Here is a 24,374-nt window from a genome sequence, read left to right as displayed (position 1 = left end):
TACAAGAGCTTAGAGAATGGGAGAAAAAGATTGACAGCTATTCCGCTTACAAAGGTCTAATTTTCAGAATATATAAAAAAATGAAGGAGCAAATAATATAACACATACATACACAAACAATATGAACAGATCTCAGAAACTGAAATACAAATGGCCAATAAATACATGGAACATGTTCAATACTTTCACCTCAGCAGAGAAAGATAAATCAAAAGAACCGGAGATTTCATCATATATACATATGCATACACATATATGTATATATGAAAACACACCAGTGACAATGTTGGTGTATTTGGCAGGGTGTGGGATTCCTCCACATTGCTAGTGTGTATGTAAATTAGGACAGCCTCCAGGGAAAACAGCAAGGACAGTCTTCAAACACCTGAAAATAGAACTATCATGTGATATAACTCATACCCCTCCTAGGAATATAACTGAAAGAAGATGAAGTCAGCATATATGAGACACTTTCCAACCCCCCTTTTTTGAAGCACTTTCTACAATGGCTTGGGGCCATCAACGGATGAATGGATACAGAATGTATCATATATACACACAATGGAGTATTACTTAATTAAAGAAGAATGAAGTCATGCCATTTGCAGAAAAACCCGATAGAACTAAAGTCCATCATGTTAAGTCCAGAAAGTCAGGCACTGAATGCACCATGTGTTTTCTTTCATACAGGCAATCTAAAATTTTTAATAATTAAGGGAAATTAAAGTGGGCACTAAAGTCATCTGTGGACTCTCTCATGACAGCTCTGCCTGATACATTCTTAGTCACCCCTAAGCACAGGATATTCACTTCAATGAAGCTAGGCATAGATGGGGTGACTCGATTCCTTAATTGAGAAATCACTGGACCTCATTATGTTCATTGCCTTAACTGAACTCTCAACTGAAATCTTCTATCAAGGCATTCTTTCCCCCACCCTCTGATATTGTTCTCTTATTGAGAAGGGAACAGAGAAGAGCTAAGTGGCAACAAATGTTAGCTGGGAGTGGAGCTTGGAAGTAGTAGCCTGTGTACTTGGGCCTGGGCTGGGCTCCATCTACATAGCTCCAAATCAGGCTTAGCATGGGGGAGGTCCTGGGTGCTATCAACAATGCTGGCCATTTGGAGGTGGCAGTACTAAACAACAGTAGGAGGAAAAGATTTCTTCCCAGGAAAGAACTTGTGAGTTGATTCTTTGTTGAATAAATGGAGCAGAGGAAGGGCAGGCGTAATGTGTCCTTATGATAAAGAGCCATCTGGGGTCAGTGACTCCAGCTGTTTATCTCCACGCTTGCTGTGTGTGTTTTACTTGTGATCCAGAGAAAAGCAGTTTATCTGACACTGGAAATTACCTATAGAAGGAAGTTCCAATCTTCCCTCATTACCCCTTTCCACAATACACCAGTTACAACCTGATTACCAACAGTGCATCTTAATGAAAGCACAAGCCTTCCTTATGTAACTCTTCCTGAGTATGTAATATTAGATAGTGTGCATGAGAAGGAATGGCTATCTAAATAGTAACACTGTGCATAATCTTAAAGAATCCATGTTAATATAATAATTAGTAACATGTTTGTTTACAGGCCTTAGGAAATCAAAATATTCACTCAGCACCCACCCTAAGGCATAAGGAATACTGTCATGGTCAGCAAGATAGCTCTGTTGTAGAATATTTAGCTATGTAAAGATGTGTCACATTTGTTTATGCTGTGGAATATTACTTTAACTGTGTAAAGGTGTGTTACATTTGTTTATGTTGCATTTGTTTAATTATGTCAAGATGGGTTGCATTTGTTTCACCTTGCCTGCCTAAGGTACCAGACTGGTCTAATAAAAAGCTGAACAGCCAATAGCTAGGCAGGAGAGGGGAGGGCAGGGCTGAAGGGCAGAGAGAATAAGTAGGAAGAGAAATCTAGGCTCAAGAAGAATAAGAGGGAAGAGAATGAAGAGACCGAGGGAGAAAGAGAGGGACACACAAGGGGCCAGAAGCAAGGCAGCACCAGTCAGACTAGGAGACAGCAGGAGATTAAGATGGTAGATAGATAGATAGATAGATAGATAGATAGATAGACAGACAGACAGACAGACAGACAGACAGACAGACAGACAGACATAGATGATAGAAAGGTAAAAGGCTCCAAGGAAAAACATAAAGAGAAACATTAAAATAAAAGATAAGCTAGGCTGAGCATTCAAAACTAATAAGCCTCCCTGTCATGCTTTGGGAGCCTGGTGCATACATAGCTCTATGAGTAAAGGCACCTGGCAAACCTGACAACCTGACTTCAATCCCAGAAACCCACATGGTATGAGAGAACCAACTCTTTGCAAGTTATTCTCTGAGGTCATGGGTTTGGATCCTAAAGAACCTCCAGAAAAAGCTGGATATTATGGCCAACACTTGGACCTCAGAGCTTGGAGAAGGGGTGGAGGGACAGGCAGATGAAACACATTGGACAGCAAGCCTCGCTAACTGATGAGCTCTGAGGACAGCAAAAGATATGGTCTCAAAAAAAAAGTGTAGAAAAACTGAAAGACGTATGGCCAAACCACATATAAACATACCTTTTGGCATGTGAACCCATATTATGTGCAGGCGCACACACTGATACTAGTAAGTGCAACACACACACACACACACACACACACACACACACACACACACACACACACACACACACACACACACACACAGGACACAGAGTGACTGATTCAGGAAACAGTCATCAGGCCTTTGTTTGGGACCTTGCTGTAGGAGGTGACCAAACTTGCAGCAACGTCATGACCCGTGTCATGAGGGTCAGATACCAAAGCTTCCTCACACACACAGGAAACATAACAGGACTGAATTTCAGAGCATCATTCCTGCCATGGTAGACAGAAGACACCATTCTGCCGCCTCATCCCTAGATACTTGGCACACATGGAGGCATTTCATGACAAGCAACAGGAGAAAAGTGAGGTGAATAGATGCCACACACTGATTTGGGGAATTAAGACAAAACATGAGCAAATAAATCACTGATGTCAAGGGAGTAGATAGAAAAGGACCACAAGGTTGCACCAGGAGGTACAGGCAGCTCCATCCTCAAGTGAACAGAGCTTGTGATAGTGGGAGTGAGGAGCACAGTGGCAGGAGGGTGTGGCTGAGGAGGCTCATGCAGAGTGCAGTAATGAGGCTGGCTCTACAAAGGAGACACAGGCAGTCCACACACAGACGAGGAGCAGGGAAGAGATGCTGAGCTGGGGATGATCATCAATAATGCACTACGGAATAAAAATCAGAAGAGTGCTTGGCAGCAGTGAAAAGGGCAAGCAAGGCTGTGGGCTCCATGTGTAGCAGAAGTGAGTACAAGCCCGCGCTGCTTATTCTGGTGCTATTTAAGGCAGCAAGTTCTCATTAACTCTGGGCCGATATGGCTTTTCTTTCCTGCTGGGGGGTAGGGGTGGGGAGGGGAGAAAGAAAAGAAAGCCAACCAAAAAGCTGTGTGCCGCAACTCAATTGGATCCATGGTTCAAAAGACCAGGAAAAATGAAAAAAAAAAAAATGAATGCAGGTCTCAGCTCATGGAGTTCTATTATAAAGCAGGTACCTCTGTCACCTTATCCCTTGCTGGAGCTTATCATATCTGTATACACTAAGGTGTGGGAGGAGGGTGAGCAGATGTGGATCAACCATTCATGAGGAAAACACTATGCCTACACTTTGTGGCTAGTGCATACACTCTGATAACATCATTTCTTTCATAGCGACCACTGTGGCTATGGCATATGTACAGCAAAGTTGACTAGAGAAGGCTGTAAACTATTATGAATGTGATCAAAATATGTCAGTCACAAGACAGTATGGGAACTATTTTTTGTTTGTTTGTTTGTTTTTCTCTTTCTTTGATGTATTCTGTTCATGACTGCCTGATCATTTAGTTAAAGCCACTTGCTCTGATGCCAGACAGATCCTGGGAATGTCATAGTAGAGATTAGTTACACTGCTGGTCAGCCCAGCCTCACACTGAGCCACCCAGGAAATGACAAAACCTCCAAGTAACCCCCATGCCCACAAATGCCATCCTATGTTTCTTCAGTAAGATTTTCATTTTACTGGTTGCTAACGGCCACTTGTTGGGGAAATCTGTGAACTGACATCTCTTTATTCCGTCATTGAGAAGTTTTGTATACCAGAATAATAAAAACTTGTCAGAATAAATAAAACCATTAGTAAAGATTAACAATTCATACTTGCTTCAGTTTAAATTCTTGCATCCACACACTTACAATGGAAACTAAAGATGGCAAGACTTGCCCAAAGTCCCCCAGCCTGTGAGAGACTACATCAGGGTTTGAACTCATGAAGACAGGTTTCCCAGCACTTGCATAGCCAGTTGCAATCTGTGTTACCTCTTTGAGGGGCATCAACATTCTTGAAGCAAACTAAGTGCCTTAAGGTGGGCAGTTCATATAAGAATCAGGATGTGAGGGGCACTACAAAGGCCTCTACATATGGATGGGGTCCTCATCCTATATCAAAGACTCACAGCTAGTGGGGATTCTGTCTTGCAAAACCAGCTGCTGCTGCTCTGGAACATAGTAAGCAGGAGGATGTGAAGATCCCTTTGGCGATCCAAACAGTAGGGAAACCTCCATGTTCCCCACCTATGACCATTTCAGACAGAACTGGAGCTAATATTCTTCAACATGAAACACCGTTCTTTTGATTTTAGAGGCTTTTAGCCAAGAGTTTCCAAACACTTCAATAACTCCAGGTTTGACAGCTGGTTCCATGTAAAGCTGCAGGAGAGTGAAGGTGCTCTGGGGACTATTTTGTTGTTGCTACCTCTGTGTCTTTTTCTTGTTTTCAGGAAAAAGGAAATTTTTTCCTGCTCTGGGGCAAAACAAATCTTTAACTCATTAGGTGAAGTTTTGATCTTACGAATTCGAGGGCGCAGATGATCACTAGAACAGATGATTGTGCTGTGGGTGACTTGGTGCAAGTACCAACTTTAGGAATTCATATATAAAATACCTGAGAGATCTTGTGAATGTTTAAAACTACCTTAAGAATGACAGTATTCGATTATGTCTTAAAAATGCCTCTAGAAGACTCAGGAGTAGACAGTAAGAAGATAGGCTACTTGGTTGCTTGACTAGGGGTTGTGTTTTACACAAAGAGCAGCCACAGTAACAAAGAATTAGCCCTGACCTACAGCTTTATCCATAAACAGCACTAAGGACATGCTGTCCTGTAAGATTGTCTCCAGTAGCTAGTTATGCCCAGATGGCAATCTTGCTGCCACATAGCACTTCCAATTCACTGTCCCCAAAGAATTAGTTGTACTTGGTTCAAGGATTTAATTTCATTTTTATAGAAGAAGAAACACAAACCCAAGATGTTAAATAAAAGAGAAGTGGATTTTAACACAGGAACAGTTACTGAAGGGGATGGTCAGAGTGCAGTGGGTGACGGAGGCAGTGGAACCAAGCTAAAGAACTGGACTCCAGGTGTACATTATCAGAGAAATTCAAAAGAACTTCAGGTTTGCACATTTACACACACACACACACAGAAAGAGAGAAAGATTTTGTTTTTACAAAAGTAAAAATGAAATATTCACTTTAGTCCAATTAAGGGTTATTTGCATCACATAAATTATAGGCAGGGAGTTATGTTAATTACAAGAAATTCTGAAGTCAAAAGAAAACATATCAATCACCATTAGATTCTCAGTTAAATAGGCAGGGCCCCAAGCAGAGGGGAAAAAAAAATCAGGATCAAGGTTACCCACCTCAGATGTACAAAGAACATATTAAAAGCATCTGGCACTAGACTTATATTTCCAGTTGACATGAAAAGAAAATCTCATGTGAAAATTCCCAGAGCTAAATGGAAAGATGCAATAAATCAAAAGCTTAAGAATGAATTAGAAGCATGCTCAAAGACAAAATGAACAGCTATCAGAAGCTAAACAAAGAGGGAAACTCCCCACAAACAGACATTCCAATAAGGCAGGATTCCTTTAATGACAAAGGATGACAATGCCATACTTTCGGCATCAGCTTATAAAAGATGCAGCTGCCCAGAAGAGAGATGGGGCAGACTGCTGTGGCTGGGCACCTGCTCTGCAAGCCATCCTAAGACAAACAAGGGGTCCTATGCACAGTCAACTGACAGGCTGGCAAGATTATGCACAGGATTTATTTCTGGCTGGCTGGAGGTCACTCAGTCGTATATATTTTCCATTACCAAGGAGTTAATCTGCCATAAGTCCACTGTGTGCTGTTGAAATGTACATCTAGGTTCTTACTTTAACACAAGCTGAAATTTGGCAGTGTTCTGTGGGAGATATTGGCATTAGTCTTTTAATGAGAAATGGGGAGATAAAAATGATGAATTCATTCTTGCCTGGCTAATACAGTAAAAAACGATTGCACATCTAACTTCTGGCTTCTGAGAAATAATTCTGGAAGGTAGAAACTCTGAATGCCTATCCTGCTTAGTCTATAAATCTCAACAGTTCAAATGCAAACCCCAATTTTGGCTGCTAGTAAATGCCAGCAATTTGACTAAGACCTACTAAATCAAATAGCAAAAAGAATCACATCTATCTTCATAATACGAACAACTGTGTGTTGGAGTCAAATTAGTAATTCATTCATTAATTCATCCACCAAATGTCTATTGAATAAATATTTCATTATTCTCATGTCCTAAGAAACACTAGTCAACAAAGCAAACAAAACTCCCTGTGCATGCACATGGAGCTTACATAGTTCCTCATGTGTGACTTCTCCCTCTCAACAAAGCCATGGGAATGACAACATTTTCTATAAATAACACTGATAGGCATTCCAAGCTACAGTGTTCAACTGGATTCCAAAATGGCAAGAGCATATTAGAAATCTGATTTGTAATGGGATTCCAAGTCACACAGCTTCTAATGCAAGGTCTCTTGATATTACATAGGTGTATCAAGTACCAAACGGTGTGGCACACATGTTTGGCACACTTTAAAAACCCTTAAAGCTTCTGGGTGGTGGTGGTGCACGCCTTTAGCCCCAGCACTCGGGAGGCAGAGGCAGGTGGATCTCTGTGAGTTCAAAACCAGCCTGGTCTATAAGAGCTAGTTCCAGGACAGCCTCCAAAACCACAGAGAAACCCTGTCTTGAAAAACCAAAACCAAAAAACCCTTAAAGCTTGCTAACCCTCATAATGTTTTTGATTATTTAAATGGCATAATGGCCAAGCAAGCTATTACTGAAAAAAATACAAATATTCCAACATATATACTTCCCTGTGGTGGAAGTTATCATGATAAACATCTATTGTAGCCTGCAAAAACAAAGCCAAGGAGAGGTTAATAGTTTAATGGTTATGTCTGCCTGTATTGTTACTAACACTGGAGTATCATAGCCATGACCACCATTCAAAATGTTGGCTGGAGTAATAAGGGGTGGATGCTGACCTGGGTAATGATGGTCCACCTGAGCAGAAACGAGAAGGTAAAGTTAGGAAAGGTATGTGCCTAATGGGAGTGGAAGAGGTCTCATAGAGTTTCGTCATAAAGGAACAATCAGGAGCAATAAGGGACATTTTGATGACGGCACAATCATCTCTGAGCAAAGACAGCATCCTATGCTGCTGCTGTTTCAGTACATACGACTTTGCTGCGTTAAGTCAATACTGCAATTTTACATTTTAGGATGGGAGCACATACCAATCCCATAGTGAGCACATCAACCACATTAACAAATCACTAGGAGTCTGTATAAGAGACTCAGTGAGGGCAGAAGTGACCCTTATGATGGACACTCTGATTAACACTCATGAAACACAGATCTCCTACCTTGTCCTTAGAGAAACAGGATCACAGCTTAGAACTTCATATTCCAATAGTTGGCCCTGAACTGTTTCCCAGAGATGAACTACTAGGTAAATGCTATATTCTTCTAACCCAGATACAGTCTGAGGCTGCTGATGACTCACAATGACATAAGGGAAAGAGGGATCTTTAAGGAAACACTGGGCAGCATTCTTACACCTGTAGCCTCACTAGCTGGAACAATCAGATGTGGTTCTTGCTTTAAAAATATTCTAGCCATGTGCAAATGACATGCTGTGAGTACAGGAAGAGAAAAGACAGCCTAGTTAGCACTGATGCACTCCACAAGACCAAAGACTTGGTAGTCTCCAGGGGTTCAGAAGGGCACTGCATATCGATGAGGGGATCCAGAAGGTTTGCCATGAAGAATTTTATGCCCAATTGCATTCAGATCTTCTCGCTTTCCTGAGACAAACCAGGGCTGGGCTCTTCCATCAACTAACTGTCCTGCTTTTTAAATGCTGGCAATTAATCCCCAAATCTTGTTTGTCTAGGCCAAGCAAAGCACATGGGTAGGAGAGACTGGAGCTGCCACAAGAGTGAAGCCTCTGCTTGATAGCAAAGGCTAGAGAAGTGCTGTTCACTGGAATCAGAGCAGAAAAAAAGGATATGCGATGGGTTATTGACTAAATTGTGGTTCGGAGGCTTTGCAGTAAAAACTCAAAGCTCAACAAATTTCAATTTTGGTATGCCAACAGAGGAGAAGTATTCCACAGGCACAGAGGCACTCAATTAAGATTGCCGAGGTTCATTTCCTTGAGAGCTGTGATTAAATTAGGACTTGAGATAGAAAATGTGGGCTGCAGTAATTTTGAAAAAAAAATCACTTTTTCACAGTCTGGGATTTATTTTTTAACATATTCAAACAAAAGGAGTCATGGTTTCAAGTCAGGGGAAAGCCTATAATATATAATTAAGGGTGAATTTCTGCATACCAAATAGATTTACGAGAACAGAACAAAACAACGCAATCAGCATCGAAGCACCAACTGTGCACCAACCATAAAAGAGGGTTTTCTACACAGCATTTGGAATCCAAAGGAGAATACATAAACAAACTAGATGTCGCTCTCCTGTCAAGTGTGAGATACTCACCTATGAAATACAGGCCCCCACTGAAGGCACACATTGGTTTTTCCTCCTCTTTCATATTCTTCGCTTTTAAAAACTGGTTGCAAATAACCTGTCTCAATGGCACACAGGAAAGATATGTGACGCTACGTGGCATAACCTAAAAGTGATCTAATAAATTTTCTGAAGAATCACCTACACCGAGAATGAGTGTTTTATGGAAGACATTTTAGAAGAGCTAAGACTATTTAGTGAGACGATTACAAGGGCCACACCAAATATATCTGATGTCCCACAAAGGGGTCATAGTGATGTCAACCCCACACTATCAAAGGGCTTATTTAGCAATGGATAATGCTAAGTCAACACATACCAAGACAGGCATTTTGAGAGCTTCTAAGGGCCATTCCTTGCAGGAAAAAAAAAGTTTGCTTGGAATGAGTTGTGGAGTCCTTGTAAGCTGCTGGACATTCCTGTCACCAACTCCTGGGGCAGGAGGAGAAGAAAGTTTTTGGGAAAAGAACTAAAGTTCAGCAATGAGCCTCCGGCTCAGAGTATGATCTAGGGTACAGAATAATCATGGCACCTAGGGTTCACCTCACCTCTGAAGTTTGAGGCATTGGTGGTCCTCCTATGCAGGAGCCAAGTGCACAAGGAACAATCAGAAAAGACAAGGAGGAGGTGTCTCAAGACTCATCCCCAGGGGATAGAGATTTAGAGCAATTTATCTAGCTGCCTAGTCCCTTCTTAGCACCCTTTCATCTTATGTTTCATAGCACTTTTCAGCCTGACGTGGGGCAAAGAAGAGAAAGTGACTCTCTGTAGCACCAAGGAGGCACAGATAAATTCACAAAGCTGGTGGTGTTTAGTAGGTCTATAGTTAGCTCAGATCATTTCCACTGGCATTTCCTGACCATTGTAGTTGGAAAACCACAATTTTGCTTGAGAGTCTCTGATGGGGATGGGATCCCATGAAAGAAATCTTATACTGTACAAGAGGTAGACGATTTAGGTCTAAAACACAAAGTACAAAATGTTACCTGCCTCCACTGAGAAGCCAGCCCTAAGTCTGGACTATTTCTGTTGCCCAGCATCCCTTGCAAGCCCTGGGTTAAAGAGTTTACTGTGAGGACAGAAGGCATTGAGGGCTGGAAAGGGGAACTAAGTTCCAGACTTTACACACTTGCATGGGCTAACTGACAGACCAAAGGAACCTGCCTTACTGGCAACACTGCGCTCCTTCCCTGAAACACATGCTCTCCTCGGCAGCTTCTCAGGATCTCAATAAAGACAAAGCTGTTTTAAACACATTGAGCATCCCTAATCAGAACTCCAAAGTCAGAAATGCTCCAAATTCAAACCTCTTTTAAGCACTGACACGATGCCACCAGCAGAAAACACCACACTGTGAAACTTGAAGATCTTTTTCAGGCATATGACGATGAAAACACTGTATGAAACTGCCTTCAAGCTACTTCTATAAAGTGAGTATGAAATGCAAATGGATTTTATGATCAGGTTTAGGCTCCATACACAGGCAACTATTTAAAAGTTTAAAAAACTATTCTCAAGTCCGAAATACCTCAGATCCAAGCACTTGGGGTACGGGAGCCTCAAACAGGCCTAGCACAATGGAAGGCCATGCAGCCACTCAAGACAGAGATAGCAACTGCTTTTGTGAATAACCAAGCATTTGGTTATGGAGTTCGCCGGAACCAATCTGTAGTTGGGTGACTAACAATGCCAGTATGCAGACCACAGCCTGCATGGCTGTTTCTCTAACACTGGATGGTTTCTCTACCACTATTCATCTCTAGTGCTCACAAGCTTCCACAGTTCTTTCCTTTGGCAGCACAATGGAGAGAATAAAGCCAGTTAAAGGGAAGATGGAAACAAAGGAATGACTAGTGAGACCAGACAACTTTCCCCACTCACAAAACATCCAGAAATCACAAGCAAACGTTGTCCAGGGCCCACTGCCAGTTTGCCAGGACAAACGGTAGGAAAAACAGGGGCTTATTTTTCCTGTACTAAGAAAGTGAGCATTCGGAACGTGCAGTGCTTTGCATGCTCACTTTAATCTAGGTAATTATAGTGTTAGTCCCGGAAAGAAAATTCACTCAATTCTACTGCAATTAATGGGCTTGAAACAGCAGGTTTGCTTTAACTCAATGAACATGAATATTTTATGCTTCTGTTCTCTATTATAACAATAATAGTTCTACTGCATGTATGGTGCTACCTCAACCCACATCATAATTTGTGTGAGAATAAGGCAATCTTGTGAAATGGAAAACATGCTTCACTCTCTTTGAAATTATACATGAAGGCCCACTGGTCACTAATGTCACGAAGGCTCTTTGGTCACCAATTAAAGTGAAGAAAATGGCCTGCAATTAATGCCTGTGTGTTGACTTTTCTCGAAATTCTAATTTTCCTAGGATGGAATAACTGGATTGAGAATTCCTGAATGGTGTCACTGAAGTTCTTTTGGGTCCCCAAACATTAAATTACCAGTGAGTTTTCAAAACCTTCAAATACAAATGAATCTAGAAATGTGAAACATTTCAGCTCTTGTCTCTCAGTCTTCAAGGACTGTATGCCTGTCCCTCTGTGGTGCTGACTTGACTCAGGCATGGGTGACTGGAGGGGTCTTAAGAGATGGAAGACATCAGAACACAAGTGATAGGAAAGTAGAGAGGGGGATCACTGGGGAGAATAAGGTTTAAGCAGGGATGACAGTAGGGATGAGGGAAATAAGAGGGAGTGTTACTCCAAATGAAGGATGTATGGGAAAAGGACATATAAAACCTATTACTTTGTAAGCTAATCAAAGATATAAGTTAAAAAAAATAAGTTAGAATAAAGACGTTCTACATGTGTGGCCCTAGAAATACCAGCTTTGAGACCTCTTTATGAGCTGTTGGTAAGAAAGGCCATAAACGCCCCCCAAACAATCCAGGCCCCTGCCATTCCTCTTGGCTGCCCATCAGAACTACATGATAAGACCCTGTTGTTGAAGACGTCACACATCCTGGTTGCAAGATATAGAAGAGTCAAAATGGAACTGAGCTGGAAGCTTCCTCTCTGCAGGTAGCTCTCATAGTGCCTGGAGGTCCTATGCAGGATGCTGTCAGTGTGGGGTGTGTGTGCGTGCATATGTGTATGTGCGTGTACTATCAGTCTTACCTACTGTGAACCCTATGAACTATAACAACAACTTTCCAGGTAAGGATGCTTTGGGATAGCAAACTGCTCTCTTAATTGGATTTGAAGCCTGTAGCATGGGATGGAATTCATGCCTGATACTGTAAACCAAATCAAAAACCCATAGCTGTGAAGGTCATAAGCCCTAGGGGGATTTTCTTTTAAAGCCAAACTGATGTGGCACCAACTTGTATTCTAAATATTCCTGTTTAAACCCACAGATAAATGGCAGTGTTGTCCTTAATCAGAGACTCTTGTCTTTACCGAGAAAGGATTGCACGCAGAGATTTAGGGTTGCTCAAGGTGCACAGTGAAGGCTGAATGCTTAGTCCTAAACAGGACATCTGTTTCACCTCTCTAAGGCTCAGAAAACACCAGCTAAGAACTGGAAGTGGGAAGAAGGACTTCACAAAGCAACCTTGAGAGCATGATAGACCCACTGCAAGCACGATGTCTCAGCGAGTGCAACTGTCTGCACTGGGCCTGTCAACACCCAATCATGGGTCGGGGAGTCGTTAATGGGACCCTTCCTTCCTTCTGTGCTGAACTTCTGGCTACTGATGGATTCTGGGGGAGACACTCATTGTCATTAGTTGTATACCCATGCTGAAGCCACCAAGTTCCAACTAGTAGCTCTGAACTGAAGGTCATATGGTCTGTTCAGGTAAAAAAATCAGTGAGTCACAAAGACTTGAATGTGGGGAAGGGACTTGTGAGGCTGAAGAAGGTGAGATAAAAGGGGGGACGAGAGTAAACGGAATTCACTATACACATGTCACCAAAGTGTAAAAAACACTAATCAATAAAAACAAACAAATTTCACAGAATAAACATAATTAGAGAGAAAAAGGGGAATCAGATTTAGGCTCAAGCACTCATCTCTCCCAGAAAGGACTTCTTGGTTCCCAGATCCAACTGCGCCCCATGTCTGTAACTGTCTTTATAACCCACTGTTGTTTCCTTCATAACAGCACCTCTTGTGGTTTGCAATCTCACAGGTAATATGTACTGGCTTACTGAATGCCTGTGTTCATGTTAGACTTTGGGCTTCACCAGGGCAATGACTCTGGCTGCTTTGTGTGGCAGATATACCTGGCACAGAGTAGGTGAAATGCTTTATTCACTGAATAGCTACAGTAGCTTCAGGGTCTTGATGACTGGGTATATAGAGTGCCACGGAGCCTTCTGGTGACAGCACACCTGATGGGGACACTGGGGTCCATAGTTTACTTGGTGACATTGTTGAGCTATCTCTTTAAGGAGAGAGATGGGAGCCAGAGAAATCACCACATGCTAATTAGCACTGGTAAGGTAATCGAAGAACCTCTGAGACACTTCTCTTTGGGAATTCCCAGTAATAGTCAATGGTTTTATGTGTGGCTAATAACTAATCTGAAGATATATGAGCTGCAGTGATATTTCCAAATATGTCTAGAAAACTAAGCTATCAGTGTTAATACAACATAAAACCACTGCTCAGGGTTACATGAAGGATAGGTATTAGATACAAAATATATTCTGAAAAAAAACTAAGTTAATTTCCATTATACACATACACACATCACACACACACCACACACACACACACACACACACACACACACACACACACACACACACCTACCTACCTACCTCAAACACTGAACACCATCTTTAATTTTCTTTTCAAAGAAATCTTGACATCCTCAACAAACCTATTATGCCAAAGGCTGAGCCCATTAACCAAACTAATCTATCACATTTTTTTATGCTTCCTAAAAATGATACCATCTAAATCACATCTTCTAAGCCATATTCTTTATTTCTGGAAGTTAGTGCATCATTGTATGGAGCCACTGCCTTATGATTCATCATTCACCATCATGATGATGATGTGTGTCTTCTGACAAACAGAAGAATTAGAAAGAATTAAAAAGAAAGAAACGAAAAGAAAAAAGCTCCCTGTCCCAACAAACAAACAAAACTGTGGGAAAGACGTGTAAGGAAGCAACAGTCACCACAGCAAAGGAAGGTCAATTAAGAACTAAGTCATGGAAATACTGCTTTCCGGAACCTTGGCCAACAAACACAATTTGGTAAGACATCTCAAGAGCTCATTATAAAATTAGCCCTTCAAAGGGTCTATTGCAGAAAAGATGCTTTGTATAAGATATCCTCATATCCAGTGATGTAGAGCTCATGGCTGAAGAAATTCACTAAGGGTTGAAGGCATTTCACTGTTAAGAAATTAAGTCAGGAAAAAAAAAAAAAAAACTGTTTCCCAAGTCAAATGAACAGACAGATCCTCCAGTGTTTGCCACCAGTGTGCTTGCTCTGGGCAGAAGGATGTACAGTCAAGACCAGGAATTTATGGCCATGGATTTTATGATGTTTTCCTGGCTGTGGTTTCCCACTCAGTAGTTCTGCACCTCATCAGGCACAGAAGCCTACAAAACCTGCACTATGAAGAGGATGTCATGGGTTAGCAAAAACAGCTTCTGCTTTTGACCAACTTATGCAAATGTTGACTTTTACACTGGGGAGAGCACAGGCCTGATGAGAAGCGCATGTTAGATTTTTTTGGAAGGGATCAGGAAAGTCTCTTCTTGTCTTAAAATGGTCTCAGGCACAACAGCATTTTGCCAGGTTAAACTTGTGTGGTACAAGATTAAGATTCAGAGCTGGGTTTTCTTAGAGTGTGCAAGAGGCTTTTGTCAAAAAGTGATAATCAAATTCAAGATACAAGATCAGAGTGAGATATAATTGGATATGATACCAATACAGTGATATTAACCAATATTGAGCCAAAAATATGGACTTTATTTTCTTTCTTGGCTCTTCATTTCCTTTGATTGGCTAAGCAATAGCTCTATTTCATGATGTATAAGAAAGGATGTTGAGATACACTAGTACATTAAAAAAAATAACAGCAGTGAAATTTCATTTGGTAGTGAGAGAAACCTGCTAGACTATTAATATGCACACATGATCATATGTCTGTATCTAAAATGATGTACTAGTATTGGAATAGTTAGATGTAAGCCCAGAGATTGGTCAAGTGGATATACACTACACTACACCACACTACACTACACTACACTACACTACACTACACACACACATTTCTTAGCCAAATGAACTTACTTTAATTAATTCTATCAGAAAGATGGCCTTGTCACAAGAAAAGATTGACAATTTTGTGCTTATCCAACAGATAGAAAGTTTGGCTGGACTGAGCAGAATCTTCATGCATATCAGATTTTAGAACTAAAAGGTAGATTAACATTTTGATTAAAGCAGGACAGTTTAAAGCATCTGAAAAGAGCAGGACTCTAGGGGCCTATACTAATCCACTGGCAAGCTCTTACTTCACTTAAGTGACAAATCTTTGCTGGAATCTATCTTTACCAGGAGTTTTCTACAGAGGGTACCAGCTTCTAAGTGAATAAAAAGTGACAATGTTAATTGGTAAACAGGGTTTACAGCCCAGCTGACTGCTGTACTAATTCATAATCATGTAATATAGAAACAGAGACCGTCTTCAGGGAGACAGATGCTACTTTATAGTAGAACTTCCTGGAATGGCACATGTGCACATTTTGAAAGACAGTGTTGAATTTACTCGATGGCCATCAATCAGAAGCTCTTTATAAAGGGCAGGTCAGCCACCACTTATCAAAAGCCAATCATTTTGGAAAACAGTTCCTATGCATGTGTCTGTCCAGACATCATAATACTCCTCCCTGTGCTGTGACTCTTACATTTACTGAGCAAAGATGGTATTTAGACAGCCAGGAGCAGTGAGTTACAGTCAACTGGCATTTTGGTAAAATTGGGAACCCTGTCGTATTAAACTGTCCAATGTTTACTACTGTTTTTTTTTTAATATTTAAGCAAAGTAATCAACACAGCATTCTCAAGAAAGACATAATTTCTGATTCCCTGGATGATTGAATTCAACACAGATTTTTGGTTTTATATTTTAAATTTAATTTTAAAAAATGTTTGCAGATATTCTGCCAGTATGTATGTCCATGCACCAGTCCCTAGAAGAGAGTGTCGAATTCTCTGGAACCGGAGTTGTGAGCCACCCTGTAGGTGCTAAGTCCTTTGGAAGAACAACCAGTGAGTGCTCTTAGCTGCTGAGCCATCTCTCCCGCTTTTCTTCAATCTATAACTTTTGATCAAGAACTATTCAACTACATTTACTGGCATTATTCAAACTGATTCCCAGAAAGTATGTAAGGAATTGTCTTCTTTTCAAAAAGCTATCCACCACCATTTTTAAAAAATAGCACAATTGTGCAATACAGGCTATTTTGTTAAGGAAAACTTTTCTTCATTCGATTTCAACATCATTAAACACGGTAGAAACACTCACTGAACTGAATATAAGAAAATTTCTCTGCTCTTTCTATAGGCTTTATCATAGAAGTGCAGTGCACTGCTGCTCAATATTGCAATCACTCAGAACAGACTCAAATAATGCTGAAGGGAGATAGAGAATAGCAGTGCACACCTCACCACCTGTTCCCTTCCCAAGCAAGCTAAGCTTCTATTACTTGCAGACTTTGGAGCCTAAAATGCTTTATTATTACCTAGAAAAACAAAAGAGGAAACCCCCTCGGGGCCTATTCCATCCTGAGCAGCAATATTAGTATTTTTTTTAAATTTAAATTGTTTAAGGTGTTTGGGTTGCATGTATGTCTTTGAAGCATATGTATGCCTGGTGCTCAAGGATGACAGAAGAGGGTGTTGATTTCCTCAGACTGGACTTACAGATATTCAGAGCTGCCATGTGCATGCTGAGAATTGAACCCAGACCCTCTAGGAAAAAGAATGCTCTCAGCTACTGAGACATCTCTCTAGCTCCAACAATGTTAGTTTTAATTTTTTTAAAGAGTAAATACTAATGACAGTAAAAATTTTCACCAGTGAGGCTCTTTCACACATGCAGTATCCATACCATTCACACAGACACACACACACACACACACACACACACACACACACACACACACACACACTTGAAAAGTTGACTAACATGATTATAAGCAGACTTCCAAGGAGATAACTAAACAAAGCAGAAAAAACCAAAGAAGATTAATGATACTGTGAAGATACAGTGATTTAATGAGGCAAGAGCAACTGCTAGAGGCTATTGCAAATAGAAAGTAAAGAAGCCCAAGTATATGTAAGACGTACCTGGGATGCTTGTAAAAATGCTAATTCCCACCCTCTCTGCCCAAGATGCCCATAGCTGGAGCCTGACTTTGGAACCCAGAAATATACACTTGTAAGAAGTATCCCAGATAAGATACTGATGTAGGGAATCTCACTGTCTACGCTCTGAAAAGTACCCAAATTCTGAGCATATCCTAGTGGAAAAGAGACACTGTAAGACCTTAGAACTCCTTCCTAAAAGTCATGTGATGAGAAAGAGGGGAAGAAAGGCAAACAAAGAAACACAAATAAAACCTCAGCCATTCACTATTTCATTTTAAAGGTGCAGCGATGATTTTACCATCCAGAACTAGCTCATATACTGGTTTAGTGCTAAATTTGTGAAATGGGTTTAAATGTACTTCTGCACCCATAATGTAACTCAGCACCTGTAAGGGATAAGGGTAATAGAACCGATAACTCAGCAGACAGAGCTTGCATGAAAGGCACCTCCAGCCTTGACGAAAAGTGAAAGGAGTACTACATGCCACGGAGTGGTGAAACCTACTTCTCTGGGGATCTACACAAGGACAGGCTGTCCTCCAGCTTATGAGTGTGAAGGGGCAGGCAGAGGGGCAGGCTGCTTGGAGGGGATATATATGGCGAGTCTTAAAGAGCAAGCATATTTTACGTGGATTCTTCGGGTGTGGAGAATTATTCCAGAAATATGAACATGTCTGAAAGCCCAGAAAGAACTGATGAGGACATATATATATATAATATATATATATATATATATATATAATAAACCATGTCTATATATTAATAATGCACAATAAAGTGTAATAAAAACACATCATTAAAAATAAGCTTCATTGTAGTGCTAACATTCTGGCTTAAAACATCAGAGTAAAATTGTATAAATTAGTGTAGAGATGTATCTCCCTCTTTGGAGATAGAAATTCTAACATCTGGTCTCAAACTCCACTTAAAGAAAGTAGACATATGGTTTTAGCCAGGAATGGTGACAGAGAACCCAAGTGACATCCGTCAGCAGACACTCTGCTCAGACACTCACTGCCCCAGATGCCTTCCCTCCTCAGTGCAAGCCTTTGAACCCTGGCCTCTGCACTGGGCCCTGCAGGCTGTGGGTGGGGCAGCTTAGAGAGGTTGTGCCATAGGCCTTACAAACACACTGGCTTATGACACCTGCCCTATTCCCTTTTACTACTGGTGAAGTTCCTAAACTCACTGAAGAAAACTACAATGCACAAGTCCAGAACAAAACTGAGAACTAATTTTATTATTTAGAGAAAGCCGAGTTGTTCTGCATAGCCACCTCCTAGGGAGAACCTCATTTTCCAAAGGGCAACTTTTTCTCAGGGGAGAGACGGGGCTTTCTCTGAGTCCTCCCTATCAGTTTTTCCTTGGTAATCCTCTTTGAAATAACTGGAATAAGGACTCGGCTCTTGTCTGTTTACATTTTACAGCCAACCTAGGCAGACAAGATAAGCAAATTTATATAGGCATATCATTTAGTTTTTCATCTCACAAATTTACTTTTTTAACCACCCAGAAGGCAGTGCCATCTTTTGCATGCCTGTTTACACAGGGCCTAAAAGTGTTTCCTGTCTCTTGCCTAAGGTAGTGCTGAATTTGAGCGTTAAGTGAAGCGTGTTTCTGAGTTCACTCTATAAGCTGTGTATTTAATTTTGTGCCGCCCTTGCTCTGAATGAAAGCCATCATTTGGTGCCATCCACGGCCTTCCTTCAGTCCAAATGGCGCTTTGCCAAGCTTTTCCCACTCCAGGCAGATTACCCTGCGGCTAGGTAATGCAGCCTCTCGTAACCTATGTTTGCTATGCTATAGCAGAAGCCACAGCACCCACTGCTCTACAACAGATGCTACTGCTTTTCTCAGCCTTTTCATGCTACCATAAGCATTTCCTCCAACTCAAAAGAAAATGCTGATGGGAAAAAACAGACTTTTAATCTATTTAAATGTTAGCTATTTTATATTATATAAGCTGAAGAAATGCACATGAGAAGGCTATTTTTTGTGTGTGTGCAGCCTTTCTCATGTGAGCTTATTTCATTTTGTAAAGGCTACTCAAATTTTAAAGCCTTCAAAATAAAGGGTCTCTAAATACTAGTATCCTATGTTCAATACGATTCTTTTCTAGTGAAAATGTTAGGAGATAGGTGTGGAGATCCGAACAGAATTTTGGACAAGTGTTTGTTGGCAGAAGGGGAGCACTGTGGCAGTGGGTCTGGATCAGTCTAGAACACAGATAAAATCGACCACTTTTAAGAAACTAATGTTTAGCCTGGTGTGGTACTTGGGAGGCTGAGGCAGGAGGATCGCAAACCCGAGGCCAGCCTGGCTACATAATGAGATGCTATCTGAATAGGGAGGGAGAAAGGGTTGGGTTCAAGAAGAAATCCTACAGATAATTTTCCTAAGTGAAAAACATATTGTGCTTTCACGAGGAAAGACAATGTAGAAAGTACAAAGCAATGACGATGGTGGAAAGCTGGGAAGGGCATGTCATTTGGAGTAGGGGAGTCAGGGAAGGCACCCCGGGAAAGCACCAAAAGGTATGGGGTGAGCCTATGTGAGCTTTCAGAGGGGACATTCAGGAAGAGAGGCAAGTGCAGCTTGCCGGTGTTACAGGATGCTGCAGCTGATGGGTGGGAGCAGAGTGAAGAGAAGACAGGTTGTTTGAGAAGTGCTTGTGTGTGGGGGGAGGTACAGTGAAGGGGTACAGAACACTGGCATATGGGTAGGAAGCTACTGTAGAGTTTGTGAAAGTGTTAGTGTAATCTGGGCAATTTTTTTTCCGATTGGGATGTGACTCATACAGAAAATTCTTCCTTTTGAACAATTCAGTGGTTTGGGGTACAGTCTCTATTGTTACTTTTAATTCCAAAATATTTGTCACATTCAAAACAAATCCTCAAACCCTTTGCATTCTAATGCCTCTCCACTACTTTCCTTTCCCTCTGTATATTTGCCTGCATTGGGTATTTCACGTACCTGGAATCACAGGACTTTTATGTCTGATTTAACTTACTTGGCTCTCTAGTGGACAGAATCTGGGACACAGTGGTGATACTCTAGCTGAGGGATGCGAGGGGATTAGAAGAAGATACTATGCTTTAAATGTGAAATGCTCCCCTACCCCGAAAAGCAGGATCATATATTTGAATACCTGATCTGCAGCTGCTGGAGGAGGTTACCAGCCTTTTGGATACACTACCTAATTGCAATATGCAGGATGGAGCTAGAGGAGCCTATTTTTTCCCCAAAGCAATAGACATCATTTTATATTTCAGTTGCTGATTATTTAATAGGTAAAATGTATCTACTGACCTAGGGTTCTCTGAGATCTCTGCTTCCTGGTCTGCCAAGAGCGGAGGATAATGCTCCAGCCACCATGAACACCACTGGCATGCCTTCCATGCCACAAGAGACTGTATCCTTTCAAGCTGTTAGGCAAAATTAACCCTCCCTTCCTTGAGCTGTTTCTGTTGGGTATTTTGTCACAAAAGAGAACCAAGGAGATGACTAACAGATGCCATGCACATGACACTCTGGAAGTGGGGTAAGGGAGAAAGAAAAGTCATGGGTAACTCCCAAGTGTTGGCATGAGCACCTAGACACAGAGTAATGTATCCCTGAGAGAGACGGTGGGAGGAAGCACCAAGGGCTGCATTTTGGAGACTGACAATTAAATTTCAGATATTGACTGCCCTCCTGGGGGAAGATGATTTTAAAAACAAAATCTGGCTGAGTCTGCAATTCAAAGTAAGGGCCTGTGTCAGAAATCTGAAGAACAGAAGGTGATTAATGCCATTCCAGATGACACGCCAAAAGAGGAAGTGACTGCAGAAGCAAGGAAATGTCCTTAGATTCTCTGGATACATCAACATCTACAGGTCAGAAAGATGAAGAGGAACCAGTAAAATACTAAGAAGAAATCACTCCCTAGGTTGCAGGAACAAAGAAGGGTGGGTTTTTAACAAACCCAAATGAACAGCTGATCACGGAGGAAGGCCCTACCTTCTAGGCCCGGTACTTTTGACAGGCCAATTAAGAAGACAGATAATTAACCTCAGACTTGGGAAGGTGGCAGCCATTCTCAGATCACAGGTCCTGTAACACCACATTGTTCACTCCGCTCCTGTTGCACCCAACACTGCATCTGTCATCTCACTGTCAGGCCTGCCTTCTCCAGATGTGGCTTTGAAAATAACAGTTTGAGTGGAGCAGGAAGGTCTAGGTCTGGCTGGAGTTTGTTCAGGAGGTCATGGTAAGAAAGGAAGTGATGACAGAGGTGGGTCTTTTAGCAAATTTTCCTATGTTGGAAGAAAATAGCTGTACTAACATGTAGGGTAAAGAAAGAAATTCTTAAGATTCGAGAAATAAAAGCTCTGAGGTGCCCCTGGGTCCTATGGAGTAAAGAGTGGGAGGGATGCCAAGGGAGACAGCAGAGAAATTCTGAGACTGGTTAGTGGGGACAGGAATAAATATATCTTTTCTGTTAAAGAACAACTAAAATGATACTGCTTTGGGAAAACAATAAGTAGTTTTTATTTTGTTTGTTATTTTCCTATGATGCACAGAAATCAGCACTTTCGGAGGCTGAAGATACTGGACAAAACTCTCTGTTTGCAATGCCTGGACAAGGATAAGATCTCGGAGTCAAGAAACCCTGGTGTCAATAACTGCAGGTTACATCCTCCAGACGTCATTTGATCTTAGGGTCACACGTAAAACAGTGACTAAAAGAGTCTGCCCCTTCTACATTATTGAATGGGTTTGACCATCAGATAAAATGCACATGCACCATCTGTAAAGCCATAGGTGTGATGCCCGTCAAGGGCACTGGTTGTTTTGACATACAAGGAGGAATTACATACTTAGTTTTCCCCAACATACTTCATATAGAAATATTCTAGGCCCAACAAGGGGGAAACAAAGCAAAATAAAATTTATAAGGATAAGTAATTAAGGCATAATAAAAAACTATAATCCTTTTGGTTATATACTATACTTAAAGCACATTTTAATAAGTTAAATATGAATGCTGCCTTCATTTATTACTTTATTTAAAAAAAAAACTCAACAATAACCAAAACCTTGTTAGTCCAGAGGATAGCCTCAGAGCCGTGTAGCAAGTTAGAGGCTAGCTAAGACCCTGCTGCAGGTAAAACAAAAACAAACAATAACAACAAAAAAGAAACTACCCTGTAGATTGGTCTGAGAATATCGGACAAACCCCCACTAGATTTGACTATAAGTCACTGGTGAGGTGATGCCTAAAACAGCTGTGAACGACGGCTGTCTCTAAGTCTTCTACTTGTCAGTCCCAGCCTCTTGCCAGCATCAATTCAAGCTTCGAGCAGAGTGTGGTGATGCACATGTTTAATCTCAGTATTGAGGTGCAGAGGCCTGAGGCGAGCAACTTCAGGTCCAGCATTAGCTACTGTGCCTTGTTGCAGTAAGTAAAAGCAAAAGAACAAAAACTTCCCTCAACCCCCATCCCAACAATTTCATTCCTACTGGGGGGACATTAAGAGCTAAAGAGGCTTACTTGCACTTGGCAATTAATTGTTAAATCTGTCTACTTGTCCATGGAACACAGTTCTCTTTATGGATATTTAAAGATATTTCAGTGTATTCTGGTTTTGGCATTAACTATCTCATTATTTCTTGGGGTAAACTAAGAAACAAAGGTGTGAGTTTAAAGATAAGGATCAATGAAGAGATACAAGCACACGTGGATACATAATATATGCATGCATATATGTAAGTTTCACTTAGAATATGGAAGGTTTTATGTATTCCCTACTTGGTAAAGCAAATGGAGAATTCTAATTGTATACATTTGGCCTATAATTTACACAAAGGAATTTAGTTTTCCTCTCTCGTATTTTTCATAACATTTGTTTATATAAAACAGTGATACTGAGTGTTTAGCCAGAATTATAACTTACACTATAAACCGGTGTATATTGCCATTTAAATAAAATATAGAAATTTACTTTACAACAATCTATTTACCAGGTTTCTAGAAGCCAATCCCAATAAATGTGCAAGTCTGTCTCAAATTCCCCAAGTCACACATTTGTAGTAAGTGAATTTTTTAAAAAGTAGAATATGAAACAAGGCATGAGGGTGCACACCTTTAATCCCTGCACTGAGGAGGCAGAGACGTATGGATGGATCTCTGAGAGTTTGAGAATAGTCTGGATTCCATGGTGGGGCGGAATTCTAGGACAGCCTGAGCTACACAGAGAGACACTCTGTCTCAAGGTTAATACAATACAAAACAAACAACATGCAATTTCAAGCATTATTTTTTTGGAAGAGTATTTTGAAGAATTATTTCAGAAGAATAGCTTACCTTAATACATTCTTCTCATTAATGTTATTATAATTAACAGAATGCTTTATAAATCATATATTAACTAACTGCATCACTCAGAGTCATTATTAAGCGTGCACAGTGACAGAGCACATTATAAACTCCCTGTAGACTCATTATTTCCAGGGGAGCATGGAGCGGCTGGGCTGAGCAGAGTCAGCTATGCCAGGCTTTCTTGGGTGAGACTAAGATGATGCTTTCTTGGGTGATGTGTACCTCCCAGTTCTTGACAGATCTACCTGTTGCTAGTTCTATCAGCATGCTTGGGTCACATGAGCTTCCCTAACTCCATGTAGGTAAATATTTTTTTCATTCAGACAAAAATAAATAAATAAATAAATAAATAAATAAATAAATAAATAAAAAGACGAACTGTAGAAAAACCCAGGATTTCAAAATAAAGAGACACCACACCCTGCTGCGTGGCTCTGGAGAAACTCAGAACTTCACTAACAATCTGTTTCCTTACCTGGACAACAAACGAACTGGCTTGAATGACCTTTAGGGTCTTCTCCAACTTAAATACCAGAAGCACATTATGATTTGTTCTCTGTGATATTCCATTGGATAAATCATGCTTATATAAGGGGAGGGAAATACATGAAACACCTCTGAAGAAAATTAAATATGATTCTTAATGCAATTTC

General features: G+C 40.9%; 1 protein-coding gene across 1 annotated transcript in view; it reads right to left on the bottom strand.

Annotated features, from left to right (window-relative positions):
- Positions 1 to 24,374, bottom strand: part of Stk39 (serine/threonine kinase 39) — a 269,282-nt gene that overhangs the window by 26,829 nt on the left and 218,079 nt on the right. The gene's annotated exons all lie outside the window — the stretch shown is intronic.

This window comes from Cricetulus griseus, chromosome 6 (genome assembly GCF_003668045.3).
Source record: "Cricetulus griseus strain 17A/GY chromosome 6, alternate assembly CriGri-PICRH-1.0, whole genome shotgun sequence".
NCBI lineage: Eukaryota > Metazoa > Chordata > Mammalia > Rodentia > Cricetidae > Cricetulus > Cricetulus griseus.
Note: the sequence above shows the minus strand (reverse complement) of the source record. Positions and strands in the feature narration are given on the sequence as shown.